This window comes from Marmota flaviventris, chromosome 12 (assembly GCF_047511675.1).
Source record: "Marmota flaviventris isolate mMarFla1 chromosome 12, mMarFla1.hap1, whole genome shotgun sequence".
Taxonomy (NCBI): domain Eukaryota; kingdom Metazoa; phylum Chordata; class Mammalia; order Rodentia; family Sciuridae; genus Marmota; species Marmota flaviventris.
In genome coordinates, this window is record NC_092509.1 from 73411002 (window position 1) to 73426457 (window position 15456).

The window sequence follows — 15456 nt, forward strand, 5'->3', positions numbered from 1 at the left end:
TCCCAGCATGCTGGAATCCTGTTTCTGCTGTCCTCCATCTCTCTTGAAGATGTCAGGGCTGTCTGTGCAAAGACATCTTTATAGGCTCCCCCTTTCCCCAGGCTGCTCTTTATCCACTTCCCCCTGACCCAACCGCGAGGAAAGAGGGAGCAGGTGTGTGATGCTTATGATTCAGAGTCCCCTTCTCTTGTTGAGATGGCTGTTGGCTTCCCAAGGGAAGGCACCTCTCCCTGGCTCCTCCACATCCATCAGCCCTTTTGGGCAACTCATGTTGCGTATTTGTAAACTGTGGGCACTAACCTGGATGATATGAAGTCTCTTCCATCTCTGACATCCTGTGGTGGGTCCTCTGTCTCATTCATACTTGGCTCTTCCCAGGCTGTGGGCCAGGAACAGCCCTCAGCCAATGTATACTGCAGCCTTTTTTAGCAGACTTTATAGCCAAGGATTCCAAACTGTTCCTATTCATGGGATCCTCAATATTGTAGAAACCTTTTTTTTTTTTTCATTTCTTCACAGTCCTATAGGCCAAAAGAAATACCTAACAGTTCTATTTATTAAACAGATAGTACTTATTTCCTAACCACACAGCAGCCATTTTTAAATACATATAAATTAGAAGGAAAACAACATTCTATTTTACTTCTTAAATAATAACAGTTACTCTTGGGAGGGATGTGTCTGTCAGGCACTGCAAAACTTCTTAAATTGTCTAATCAGATTAGATACTATTTCCCCTATTTTTTTTTGTTCCACCTTGATTTCTGCTAAGTATTTTATTATGGAAGCTACCAATAATCTAGCCTTATAAAACTAAGATGTCACAGAAAGAAATGTTATGTGATCTGATGTTATAACTATGGGCTACCTTCAAATGATTTTGCGCAGTGTCTGGTAGATGTCGAGTATCCTTGTTTTTTCTTAAAATTGTAAAATAACCTATAGCACCTCTGTGAGTTTGCTGTAGCACCCCAAGGCACCTTGGTACAGGGTTTTGGCATTGGGGTTTAATAGCATCATTTTCTAAACTCTTATATAAACCTCCTGTTCCCCAACATCTCCAAGAAATCTCAGAGGACTCTTCATGTTACTTGGAACTCTGGCCTCACAGAAGACTTGAGAATCTAGCCATTTCTACAAAAAGTTTCTAGAGATAGCTGATTTGATCAACTGGAAAAATATTATATATTTTCTTTCACTGCCCAAGTCCAGACATATCAGACCAGAAGATAGCTTACACGTAGGCAATTCAGACAGATTGTCTGAAGGTGCTTGCTGAAGGTGTACACAGATACATTAAGCCATAAACATGCTTGCAGCAGGGAAAAAGGAAATAAAAAGAGGTGTGAATTAATCAGGTTGGCTGTATATAGGATCTGAATTCAATGGGTAATTTTTTCCAGCCATATATGGAATGTGTCTGAATATACACAGTCAAGATCAAATCAGGCATTAAAAAATAATTTAGAAAGCTATTGAGCATGGCCACACAGGTGTTATGCTAGCATTTTTTATACCTATAAAACAGCTCTATAACATAGCTTCTATTGTGTCCCCATGTAATAAAGATATCAGGGCTAAGAGCAGTTTAACACAGCACATGAACAGTGAATCCAGAACTTGAATTCACATCTTTCTGACTCCTGGGCCTAAACATTTGGCCACGTCTACTGCCTCTTTTAACATGTGATTTTTATCTGCCAAGGATGTCAAGTGGCTCACTTGGCAGGAACACCTAGAAATTATATTTTGGGGTCCTTTGACAAGCCAACAGTGCTCAGGCCTCATATCTGTAGACTGAACCCATCTTTTCCTCTAGCACCAAAGTAAATGTATATGATTCCTATTTACCATCCATTGTATCAATGCATTCTCTGTGAACACATGCTCTTTCTGGTGGCTGCAGAGATGTTTCCTCCATTTTGTTCCCTTGATCCATTGGCAATACTGAGAATCATTTCCTTTTTTGTTCCCCTTCTCCCTTGGCCCAGTTCACATGGTGACTGGGAAGGAAAGAATATCAAGTGTCCTTTAAAGGGAAAAGTCAGAAGCTATAAAAGAAAAAAGAAATGGCATGTGCATAGAATAGAGGCTAGATAATTTAGAGGCCATTGCTTAAGTTACAGGGAATCTATTAGACCAGGTTCATGGACATTTATTTCTCCCTCTTGTCAATGGAGGTCCTAGAAACCTCAGTTCTATCTATAAAGCAAATGTCAGGAAAGCTGTATCTCTTCCTCCTTGACCAGCCATTAATGCAGGTGGTGAAGTGCTAATGCTTTAAATTAGTTGTTGGCTCCCGCCTGCATTTTCTCAGAAATTCCCTTTATCGACAGCTTAAATGTATTAAGACTTTGGGGCTGAAATAAATGACAATCCTGGTGAGGATAAGCAGCTGACTCATTCTCAGTGGGAATGCTGGCTCAGCCATTGCCTAAGTTGTCACCAAACTTCACCTGCCACAATGGTTGCCTTCTCCTCAGAGCACTCTGCTTGGTTTGATGCTGCTATTATAGACATGCCACACTGCTTTTCTTCCTCTGTCTCCCAGTCTTCCTTGTCCTTCCTTCATTTTTCAAATAAAAGGTTTCACACATTTATTGCTGAACCAATCTACTGGAGACAAAAAGAAAAATCATATTCCCAATAAAACATGTCCAACTGTCCCGTGGTGACATTTTTAGCTCAGCATTGTAAAGTGACAGTGACCCTGATCGTTTTAGTTAGCTCTTTCATCAGTGTGACCAAAAGACCTGACAAGAACAACTTAGAAGAGGAAAAGTTTATTTTGGCTCCTAATTTCTGAGGTTCAGTCCATGGTTGGAAAATTCCATTAACTCTGGACTGAAAGTGAGACAGAACATCATGGTGGCAGGGCCTGGCAGAGGACAGCAACTCACCACATGGGCAACAGAGAGGCAAAAAGCTCTGCTCACCAGGGATAGAATATAAACCCTAAAGACAAGCCTCCAGTTTTCTATGCCTCCAGCCACTCCTTACCTGCCTATAGTTACCATCCAGGCTATCTCACATAATCTAATAATTTCACATCTGAACATTTTGCACTGTCTCATGCATGAACTTTTGGGGGACGCCTCATATCTAAACCATAAAACTGATAATATAATAAATATGGGTGCTATTTCATGTGCAATCCTTTATAGACCCAGTTTGACTTTTCTCCAATGTCTCCTCTTAGAGTTGTACCTGATATCACCAGTTTTCATCAGAATCCTTTGGGGAATGGGTCAATGTTGCTTCTGTTTCTTGGCTACTAATCACTTGATCCTGAAAGTCTATGAGATGTCACGAAAAGGAACGGAGTTGAGAACACACACCATGAAGGCAGAGAAAAGAAGAGAGCCTCTCTTATTCTCTTATTGAAATACAATTCTCTTTCTGGTATACTGTTGTATAGTTTTACAAAGGCATACAAATGTCAAAACACTTATGCATAAACACTACTACATTGAAGATGTAGAAATTTTTGATATCAACCACAAATTTTCCCTATATGCCTAATGGGGGTTTGTTGACCTCTAACCCCCAATTGATCTTTTTTCTGTAGTGCTTCCCTTTTCAGAATGTCCAATAATTGGAATGGCCCAGTGTGTAACTTTTTAATTTTTTTGTACTGTGCAATTGAGATTCATCCATGCTGAGATTCATGTATGTCAGTGGTGTGTTGCTAAGTAGTAGTCCATTGTGTGTATGTACCACAATCTATATATTCATCAGTTGAATAATGTTCATATTTTTTCAAGTTTGGGGTAGTTATTAATAAGGCTGCTGTGAACATTTGCATATGGGTTTTCTGTTAAAAGAAATTTTCATTTTTCTTAAGTAAATACCAGGAGTGAGGTTGCTGGACCATTTGGTAAATATATATTTAATTGTATAAGAAGTTGCAAAGGTGTTTTCCACAATAGCTCTATCAATCTGCATTCTTACCAATGTTGCATGAGAGTTCCAGGTGTTCTGCATATTTTCTAGTGTTTGGTATTGTAAGGTGTTTGGTTTTGTTTTTCCTTTTTAAATTTCAATTATTTTAGTAGTTGTGTAGTGATATCTCAATTGTGTTTTTTAACTTGTATTTTCCCTAATGTCTTTTAAAAATATGTTGTCCAATTTTTATTGAGTAGTTTGTTTTCTTATTATTGAATTTGGAGAGTTTCATACATTCTAGATCCAAATCCTTTGTGTTTTATAAATATTTTCTCCTATTCTGCAGCTTGTCTTTTTATCCTGTTAACAGTGTCTGTTGGAAAACAAAAGTTTTCCATTTTTTTAAAAGTCCAGTTTATGAATGTTTTCTTTTGTAGATGATGCTTTTGATGTCATATCTAAGGAATCTTTGCTTAGCCCAAGGTTACAAAGATTCTTCTATGTTTTCTCTAGAAGTATTTTAGTTTTAAATTTTATGTTTTAGTGTATGGTCTATTTTGAGCTTCATGCTTATTTTATTTATTGGTAATCTTTTAAAGTCAGTGAGGCAGCAGTAGAAAGAGAAATTCAACTTAATTTCTTCAAGGAATTGGTCTTGTGACAGCCCATTCCCCCACAGGAGGTCACATGATATAGTATAGTATTAAAATACCGGCTCTGGCATCAAATTTAGAGTTTGGTGTTTCATATCTGTATAGGGTGATGAATAAAAATTTTTTATCTTCAGTTAATTGAATCACTATCAGAAAAATTAAGATTTGGGCCAGTACTATAACACTGGGCTCTATAACACAGGCATAATGGCTCAGACTGATTCTGAGTGAGTAGAAAAGAACTCTCAACTGGGAAACCATCCAAGAATGGTCATGAGAGTGGTTTACCACTCATTGCTAGAATGCCCAATGGGACCATAAGATCAAGCCCATTCTATCCCCCATTCTGCATGTGACTGTTTTCAGCATGGTGGTATGGGCTCTGACTGCCTTCACTGCATTGGAGTTCATATGAACTATTTCCTCCCTTGGGTTCTTCTTGCTGCTTAGACACCCTCACATACCATTGCTTTAAATGCCCTCACCCTTCCCAAGCGCTCCATCTTTTAGTCTTTCATTTTAAAGGAACACCTTTCTGCTTTTGTGGGGACTCTTTATTCCAACAAAGACACCCACACTGTAATCAAGAAGAAAAGACTTAAAAATCACAGCCATACATGATCAAGGCAAGCATACCTTAAAATCATCTGGGGAACAGATATCCATCTGTTCATGTGGGACAGGAGGATGAAAACCAGAGCACACTGGTTTGGGACTTGAACTTGAGTTCAAATCACAATTCCAGCACTAAGTTGCTGTGGTTATTGTGTTACCCTGGGCAAAGAACTTAACCATTTAACCTCAATTTCCCAATCTCAGGGTAAAGAATATTAAGACCTTTACTTGGTTTTGTATTTGGTGATATAATAACTGTATATGAAATATTTGGTACATCATGGCAACTCTCATGATTGTGATCATAAAGTTTACTTAGCCTTCCTCAACCCTCATTTCCAGGATTCACAATTCTCATTCAGAGGAAATTTCTTCTCCTCTCTAATCAAAATACCCCCTGTAGTTGGCCCATCTGATTTCTGATGATCATGTACTGTCAATGGCCCTCAGACTATCAGATAGGAGTTAAGAACATCCTAATGGCTTTTGAATTCTTTGAAAAGTACATGTGTATGTATAGTGCAATCCACTTGTGAAGAACTTGTAGCAGATCAATTACTGTAAATGCCCTAAACAGTTTGAATTGATTGCCATGTGTGATCTGAAGTTCTGATTAATAGAGGCTTTGTTTAAAAGGGAAGGCTTTTCAGAAAGAGAAGGAAAAAAAATCACAATCTGCTCTTGCCAATATACTGAATTATGAGGCTGCAGAATAGTCTCCACTAGTATTGCCCTGTATATCCAGCTACCTGCTACTTGCCAAGCAAGTTTTACTTGGGCAGATACAGCAGTTTATTGGGATTTTGGAGAGAATCAGCTGCGATGACCTTGTTCCAGCATAAATTTTTCCCAGGTTGCTATCTTGTCTTCCTGGGTGAGGAGCTGCCCTGCATATCTTAATCCTGTGCAACCCTGGTGACTCCCCACAGCTCTTTGGGGCTTAGTTTTGAATTCCCTTGACTTTGAGGCTGCAAACATCAATCCTTCCACGTGGCTCTACCTTCATTCCTGGAGCACTTGTGTGCATATCTAACCCCTGCGTGCACATGAGTATTCATTTGCCTGGAAGTCTTAAAGATGCTAATATGAAGCTGGGTTAGATTTCTACAGGCCAGACTCTGACCTCAAATATTAATCATGCCTAGGTAGCCAAGGGGAGCCTTGGCCATTGTAGAGAGAAGGCGGAAGCTCCCCCTGAAGCACAGCAAGGCAAACTAATCAAAATCAAACCCCCATTTAAAAACATTTCACTCAACAGCAGGCTATTCATTTTTCTCAGGTGTACATCTTGTTTTTGATCAGACAGAAGCAGTGATCTGATCAACTTTTCGATTGAAAAAGAAACAAAACAAGACATGACCAATTCACATCATGTTTCTCGAGTGGTTTTGGATAGAAATTTGCTTCTTTGAATTCCATTCCTGTTGATTCAACACGATCTCAAAGATGCTTTTCCTGTCTTCTTCTTCTCCACCTTTACCTTCCTTCTCTCAACAACTGCCCTCCTCACCCTTGGAATACTTTCTTACACTCTGGAGAGTTATTTATAGATTGGATCTGAAGTTCAATGCTCCAGAGAGTTGTAGCTTATTACTGCATAGTGCCTGGCCAGAGATCTTGGAGTCTCTCAGGAGTACACCTGCTCTGGCAGGGACGGGTGCATTTGGCTCTGAACAAGGTTAAATTCAGTCAGCCCGTGATCTGCAAGCAACGCAGTGTGGACACTCTGCCCAGTGGCCAGTGTAGAAATGACTCCCCATCTCTGGGACAACCTGGCTTTTGTCTACACATTAAACCCCTTATTTGTATCAAATCCGTTCTAAGCACTTTGACTTAGAACAGGATTTGATCTCAGTTGGTCCTAACCACCATCATACGATTAAGTAATATTCAGATGACCTAGAATTAGAAAAGACTTAGAATCAGATCTTAGGACTGATCAGACAGAAGCAGTGATCTTTTTAACTCCATATCTCACTGCCTTTAAATTACCATGCAATTTCCTTCCAGGAAAGTAGGGCTTATATTCAGAATGAATTTCTCTTTACTGGGAGCTGAGATGAACTTCCAGGCCAATGGGTACAAAACTTTGAAAGAACAAGTGGAAACACTGAATCTGGGGGCTGTGTGGCTTAACCGACATTGCACAGCTATTGAGTGGGCATTGCTTGGACTTAACTTTTTATCTTGCTGATTCTAAGGATTGCATTAAATTTTTGCTGCAACATTCTGGATACCTGCCCAGCCAAGGGGATGAAGAGACTTTGCTTTAAAAATAAAAGGAAAAAAGCCAAACACATACCACTCATCCCCGGAGGAAGGAAGCTGTTGCCTCTATTCAGACACAAAGATTGCCAGATCCTGATACATCTTGTGCCCATAATGTGGTCTTCCCACCACTTCTTAAACTCTCTCTGGTTTATTTTAACTCTAATTTGATATTCTTTATATGAATATGGGGAAGAAAACAAAACAATCAAGTATCCAAAAACTGCCATGCAAAATTGGAACAACTATGAGCTTTTCTTTGGATTTTACTAGATTTCTACTAAATACATCCTCTGTAATTTATGGAAGAGTCTCACTTTATCTTGAGTGACCTAGTCTATATGGTTGGCATAGAGCAAGAGTGGGGTGACCTAAAAGACACAGCATTCCAGGCTCCAACTATCACTTGTAACTTGAGGGTGAGAAGGAGGCAAAGTAGGGCTACATATATTGGGGAGACATACTTCCATCACTCCTATAATTTTCTTTTTGATAACAAAGTCCCCATTGAATTACCAACCTGCAATTATGCTAAGATTTTTAGTTTGAGACTTTCTTACTAGTGTCTTCATGACCATCTTATGGTTTATCTCTTCATAGTATCTGTCCTCCAAAGGTATCTAAACATGAGAAGACCTAAAAGAAAAAGAGATATTTCTTGGTATTAAATTTCATTTTCGCTCAGGGACATCTCCAGAAAGGAAAAGGTATAGCCCAGATGTGTTGGCCTAACTCTACCCAGTTTCCACTGTACCTTGCAAAGCAATCAATCAAATCTGCACCATACATGCATTGAATTAAATTGGCAAAGATTTTGTAATTATCAGCTCTGACCTTTGACCCACTAATAGGTCAGCCCCCACCCCAACTGAGCTGTTGTATATTGCCTGTCAAAGCAGAATTCATTCATGCAATGCCAAGCACTGTTTTATTAGGTGTTGGGGATACAACATTAAACAAATTCAATAAAATTCTTATCTGCTTTATAAGATAAGAGATAAAAGTAACAGGTCAGGTGATGCATATGAGTCATTCAGTTTCCCAACCATCCAGTCTTTGTCGCCTATTTCCTGTTGTAAGCCTATCTCTTGTAGTTGGTGGTCTCTAGACTCTCCAGGGAAGGGATTCCCTATACTCTTTTTTTTCCACACCCTGTTTTGGGGAATTCAAATCATGGTCTCTGATTGATGTGGAACACATGCCTGTCTCTAGCATCCAAATACCTTTAAGCAAAGAAATAGCCATTGCTCCTGCAAGCACATTTAAGGGTATTTTCATCAAGTCTGCATCTGAGGAGCCCAAGCCTGCCTTCAGCCTATCCCCCACAATGCTTTGTTGCCCCACAAATTGAAATTTATTCAAAGAACAATATTCCCATGGAGATGGGGCTGCCCTGTTTATTCAGTCATATGCCTAATGTGCTCTGAATTTCCTTTAGTCCTTTCCCTGAACAATGTCTTACTGCAGCCAGGGTCCCCGGGTTAATTATATACCTTCCTGCATTTAAAATAATTTCCTTTCTTAATCCACTTAAAATATGTGTCCTTTAAAATCAGAATGCTGGTCTCCCTCATCTGGAGATGTCATTTAACTTAATGCCTAAGTGGATTTTCTGATGCACTAATTACTTTTCAGCTATCTCTACCAGAGCTGCCCCTTACTCTGTCCTCATAGCCACGGCTATTGCTGCTCACCGGCCCCACTGGCCTAATTGCCCAGTTCTGCTGGTTCCTTTAGGCTATGGAACTGGCGTTGGCAGACAAGCCATTTCCCTGACTCCTGGTCTACACAGACTTTCAGACATCAGTTTTAGATTATTTCCAATGAACTAACAATATCCACCCTATTGCCCAAGTGAGTAAACCTGCCCTATCACAGTTGTTGTTGACAACTACTAATAATACTAATATTACTAACATTACATACTAATTACAAATACTACTAATACTAATATTATGGAAGCTTCAAAATTAACACATTCACTCCTTGTCTTTTCAAGAACATTCCATTTTACAGGAAAGTTAAATTGGAAAACTCTCTGTTATGCAGTTGCCTCTCAATACACAAGGATTCAGCTACCCACCTTCATTTCAAAAGTAAGTTTACAATGGCCTGAATGTTTGCTCTGGCTCCTGCACGGACCATATCTCTAGCTCCTGTGGCACTACACTCCGTGTTTAAACAGTAGATTTGAAATAAACAAGGACAGCACAGTGACTGGAAAAGCAAAGAGAGAGAATGTGAGTTATTTCAGTTTTGTCATCCTATGTGACCACTTGAGTATTTATTTGTGTTTAATATTTAAAACAGTAAAATGGAGTGTAAACTTTGAATTCTATTTTTTTTAGTAAGTGCAAACTTTAGTTCCCATGTGAAATGTCTGGCTAAATTTGAAAAGTAGCCTTACAATTGAAATTTATTCGTTTTAATTCTTAACTTTTAAACTGAAATATGAGTTAAGAAAAAAAAATTGTGGGTTCATAAAAATTCATTTATTAATTATTAGTCAACCATGTCATTAAATATTAATATATCAAACTAATTTCAAAGGATCAAAATTGAAACTACTAGGTGGGTATAAATAATATAGAGTAAATAGTTCTGCTTTTGATTTTATTGCGTTAGCAGTAACACAGAGGATCTTAGTCATGACTGTATTTGCTCATAATTATTCTGCATCTTGTAAAGATATTTGAAGTGGGGAACCAACTTTAAATGACATTGACCCAGTGAAGCTCAAGACAATTGTAAAAGCATAAAAAATAAAATAGAGGCAGTGAAGTAATGTTCATATCTATTTTGAAATATATACAATGCCTTCCATACCACATATAGCTTCAGTTCATGATTGTTACTGACAATGGTTTTGTTGCATAGAGGAGGGGGCGTTAAAAATTCATTACTCCAGGTGTCAAATATGCTAGATACACCACAGAATCACTGTTGCTTTAATTAGCATTTCCCTAATTACTGGGAAATTGAGCATCTTTTTATGTTTATTCAGCATTCATGTTCCTTCTTTTGTGAAATGTCTGCTAAATCCTGAGCCATTTTTCTATGGGGTTTTATTATTAATTTGTATGAGTTCTTTATATATTCTTTTTTTGCAATACTTAGGGTGGAATCCACGGCATCAGGCATGCTAGACACACACTCTACCACTGAGCTACATCCTAGTCCAACTTCATATATTCTTTTTTTAAAATAATTATTTTAGTTGTAGTGGCAATACCTTAATTTTTATTTAGTTATTTATTTTAATATGGTGCTGAGGATTAAACCCAGTGCCTCAAACATGTTAAGCAAATGCTCCACCACTGAGCCATACCCCCAACCCCTTCATATATATTTTATTAGTTATCGATGGACACAACGCCTTTATTTTGTTTATTTTGTATGTGGCGCTGAGAATCTAACTCAGTGCCTCACACATGCTAGGTAAGCGCTCTACCACGGAACCGCAACCCCAGCCCCTCATATATTCTTTATAGTAGTCATGTCATCCTCAAACCTAAGTGTCTGTTTTTGTGTCCCCAGCTACCTATATCATGTATCAATATTTTGTGACATTCAATAAGCCAATATTTTATTTATGAATATTTAATTTATTGCTTGTTGGTAAAAGCATTTGTACTCTGTGACAGGAAGTCCTTCATATTCTGAATTTCATATCTCAGTAAATTAAACTAGTTGCTGTTTAAGTTTCTACATAAAATTACTTAAGTTTTATGTAATGACCTTACTTATTCCTAAATATTATGTTTTTCTTAAAGCTTATTTTTAAAAATTAATATTGTTACATGTGGACTTGTGCTTCCAATTGAGAATGAGTAATAATGCCTGAATTTACCTTCCTGGGAAATAGCCAAATCCAAAAGATGAATAATGTTCAAATCTCTAGAGAGCAGGTAATGAATAACAATTATCTCTGAAAGATAGAAAACAAATGAGGTGGACAGTTGGTCCAGTTCACTGCCTTGAGAATTTTTCAGATGTAGTACAGGGAGGAGGAGCCCAGGTAGAGATTGACAGACTGCCTGAGTGAAGGAAATAGAATCACAAGTCAGCAGAGAACAGGATAACTACTGATGATGAAAGAACTACCTGGAAAGAGAGCTCAGGAGGACTTGGGGAGTAGTTCTTGGATATTCAACTGAATCCTAAATGCAGGAATGGGAAAAAAATGACTGAGGATAGGAAAAGATCCACCCAGAAAGGATTAGAAGGAACAATGACCAGTGTTCACATAGAACAGTAAATAGTTCCTCCTTATACCAAACAGGCGGGAAAACTTCATGGTTCATGGACCTTCACACAGAATATTTTGAAGGATGTTCCTTAGTGGTGGAGAATGCTAAGTGCTAGCTCATACACTGATATCTTTCCTCCTAATAAATATTAAAAGCAAGACCCAGACGAGTCAAATGATCTCAAAATAACTGTATTTAAGAATTGGAACCAAACCATTCCATTTTTTTTTTTTGTAAAAGCATAAGGTCTATGTGTAGATTCATTTTATTTGCATGTGGATATTCAGTTGTTCCACCACACTTTATTAAAAATAATATCTTTTCTCTATTGTATTTCTTTTAAACCTTTATCAGAGAAAATAATAAAGATCAGAGTAGAATTAAAAATTAGAAAAATGATAGGAAAAAACCACAATGAAACCTAAAGTTGATTCTTTGAAACCAGCAAAAATTATAACATTCCAGCTACCCTGATAAAGGAAAAGGAGAAAGAATGAATGAAACTACCAACATCAAAATTGAGAAGATGACATCACTACAGATTCTATAGTTGTTAAAAGAATTATACGGAAACATTATGAACATCTTCAATGCCAATAAATATGATGTCCTAGATTAATTATATGAATTCACTGAAAGATGTAAATAACTAAAGTTCACCAGGAAGAAAAAATAAACCAAATAACCCTATATGTGTGAAAGAAAATGAATTTTTTTGTTAAAACTTTCCCATAAAAAATTAAGGAGAGAAGGGAGTGAAAGGAAAGGAGAAGAGACAAAGAAATATAAAATAAATCAAGAATGAAAAAAAAAAAAAGAAAGAAATGTCCAGGCCCAGATGACTTCATTGGTAATTTTTATTAAATACTTAAAAAGAAATAATATAATAAAGTATTATAGAAGAGTGAAGGGCTGGGAATACTCTATCTCATTCTATGAAGGCAGTATTATTCTGATACAAAATGAAACAAATATATTAACAGGAAATTAAATTACTAACCAACACCCATCACATATACAGACATAAAAATTCTGAATTCAGGATATGTAACTTAAGAACTTATAAAAATATGTCAGGTCCATGTATGATTTAGCCCAGGAATGCAAGATTTGTTTAACATTTAAAAATCAGTGTAAGTCACCATATATTAAGAAACTGAAAAAACAATGATACTTTATCCCAATAGACAGAAAAAACATTTCACAAAATCTACCTTCCTGTCCAAAACCCATAAACAAGCAGACTAACAAACAAATGAAAAAAAAATCTCATCAAAGTAGAAAATAGAAGAGATTTTTTTTTCAACCTGAGAAAGAGCATCTGCAGAAAACCAACATATCATATATATTGGCAAAAGAATGAATGATTTCCCCTAAGATCTGGAACAAAGCAAGATGTCAGCTTTCAACACTTGTTTTCAACACCACACTTGAAGTTCCAACCAATGTAATCAGACAAGAAAAGAAACACAGACACACACACACACACACACACACACACACACACATACACACAAATATGTCATTGTATTGCTTTTCTTTTTTCTGGTTAGTAATGAGTTAGTTCATCTATCTCTTTATATCTTTTATTCAGTTTCTTTCAGGTCTCTGCATGTTTCTAGTGGATTTGTAGGTATTCTAATATATTTTGGATATTTTCCTTGGCATAGTTTTCATAATCAACGAACTCTGCATCTGGTAACCTTCCTTAAAAAGAAATTCTTAAAAATCTGTGTAATTTAATTAATCAGCTTTTGCTTTACAAGCTTTACTTTACATTTTTAAAAAGTTTTCAACAACTCCTATGTTATAAAGATGAATGCATTTAAGCTCTTTTACTTTGCACTTGGACATTTTAATTGATCTGAAGGTCCTTATTGTGTATTCCTTTAGGTAGTGATCTGGATTTACTTTCCTTTAGATAGTGATCTGGCTTTACTTTCCTTCATACATGAGCCAGATTTACCAACGACATTGACCTTGAAAGCCTCCACTATCTTCTCTCAAGCTTCCATGGCTCTTGGTACCATGAAGGTCTGTTCTGCTTCATCGTTCTGTTTGGCTTTCCTTGCGGTGGTGCCGTTCTCTTTGTGTGGCTTTGCAGAGTGCTTAATATCTTGGAAGGAAAGTCTTTCTGCTTCTTTTCAAAGTTGGCTTTACTATTTGTGACGCATATTCATATACATAGCCAAGTAAATTGATCTAATATCTTTAAAAATACTGCTAAAAGTTTTATTAAAGTTGAGTTGAAATTATAAATTAATTCAGGATCTGTGTTCTTATAATAATTTCATGACATCTCATTTAAGAATAGAAAAGATTTCTGCATTTTTTTCAAATTTTTCTTTATTCTTTTAAATATAATTTTATTATCTCCACACAGATCATGCATACTCAGAGTTAATTCACGGATATTTTGCTGTTTTGTGACCCTGATAAATGGCATTTATTTTAAATATTTTCTTTATATATTTCAAGAGCTTATATTTTATCCAGCAATTGTGCTTTATATACACCTTGACTTCAACATTTTGCCTGTAATTGTGCACATTTTTATATAGACAGTCATCTTATCCATGAATAATGACAATGTTCTCCCTTCTTTTCCAATTCCTTGTATCTTATTTCTTTACTTTCCATATAGTATAGGCTAGGATCATTAATACGATGGTTGCTCGTGACTCCCAGATCCCAGAGAAAACATATTAAAGATTCTTACACTTTTGTCACATGGATGAAGTTCCCTTTTGTTTTTGTTTGCTAGAATTCTTATCATAGTGTGTGAAAGAATTCCCCACGCAAAGACACTTCGCCGGGAGAATTCTAATTTTATTGCAAAAAGCTGTGTGTTTATATAGAACTAAGGGGGAGATGGTAGGGCTTAGATAAATGGCAGGCAACCCGTTTATTGGCAAGTTCTTTCAGATATCAGCTCCGGAGCCCAGGAATTAGTTCTCATTGGGGCTAAGGTTCCCCGCCAGCGAGATTTGAAATTGGTGCCCGCGGGAGAGTTCACACGGGCGGGAACTTTTCACGCCACTGCAGAAAAGAAGAAGGTAGGAAGAAGAGGTGCTTAGGCGCCATGTTGGGGTTTTTTCTCTGGGGTATGGCTGCCGTTTATACTTTTCCCAACAGTGTGAGTAGTATTCTGTGTCAGATAAGATAAATAGAATTTGGAAACACTATTTCATTGTCTTTAGGAATCTTTTTATTGGTGATAGAGCATTAACTACATTTATTTAAAGTTAATCTGATTTTTCCTTTTAGATACTTTTTAAGAGCTTCTCATTGTCACTTTAGAATTCCCCTACATAGTCCCTAGATGTAGGAGGGGTTCTTTTTTGTGTTGTTCTTTGTTTGTTGTACCCAGGGGCACTTTACCACTGAGCTAAGCCCCCAGTCCTTTTTATACTTTATTTTGAAACGTGGCCTCAAAATAAGGTTTTTTTAGGTTGCTTGGGTCCTTACTAAGTTACTGAGCCTGGCCTGGAACTTGCAATCCTCCTGCCTCAACCTCCCAAGTTGCTGGGATTGTCCGTGTGTTCCACCATGCCCAGCTAGATACACGCTTTCTAACGTACCTCCTTTGGATTCTGAATTTTTCTCAATCTTTGGACTCCCGCATTTCTTTAAGTCTGGACATTTCGCCATTGTTTTTTCTTCTGGAATTTCTCTTCCACAGACTGAATTGTCTCTACTCTTTCTCCTTATGTCTCATATTACTATTTTGTATCTCCATTGTGAATCACTGTGGCAATTTCTTTCTTCTTCTTCGTCTTTTTTTT

At 37.2% G+C, this 15456-nt stretch overlaps 1 pseudogene; it reads right to left on the minus strand.

Annotated features, from left to right (window-relative positions):
* Window positions 1-3158: 3158 nt before the first annotated feature.
* LOC114092112 (large ribosomal subunit protein eL39-like) lies at window positions 3159-4949 on the minus strand (annotated as a pseudogene).
* Window positions 4950-15456: the final 10507 nt, after the last annotated feature.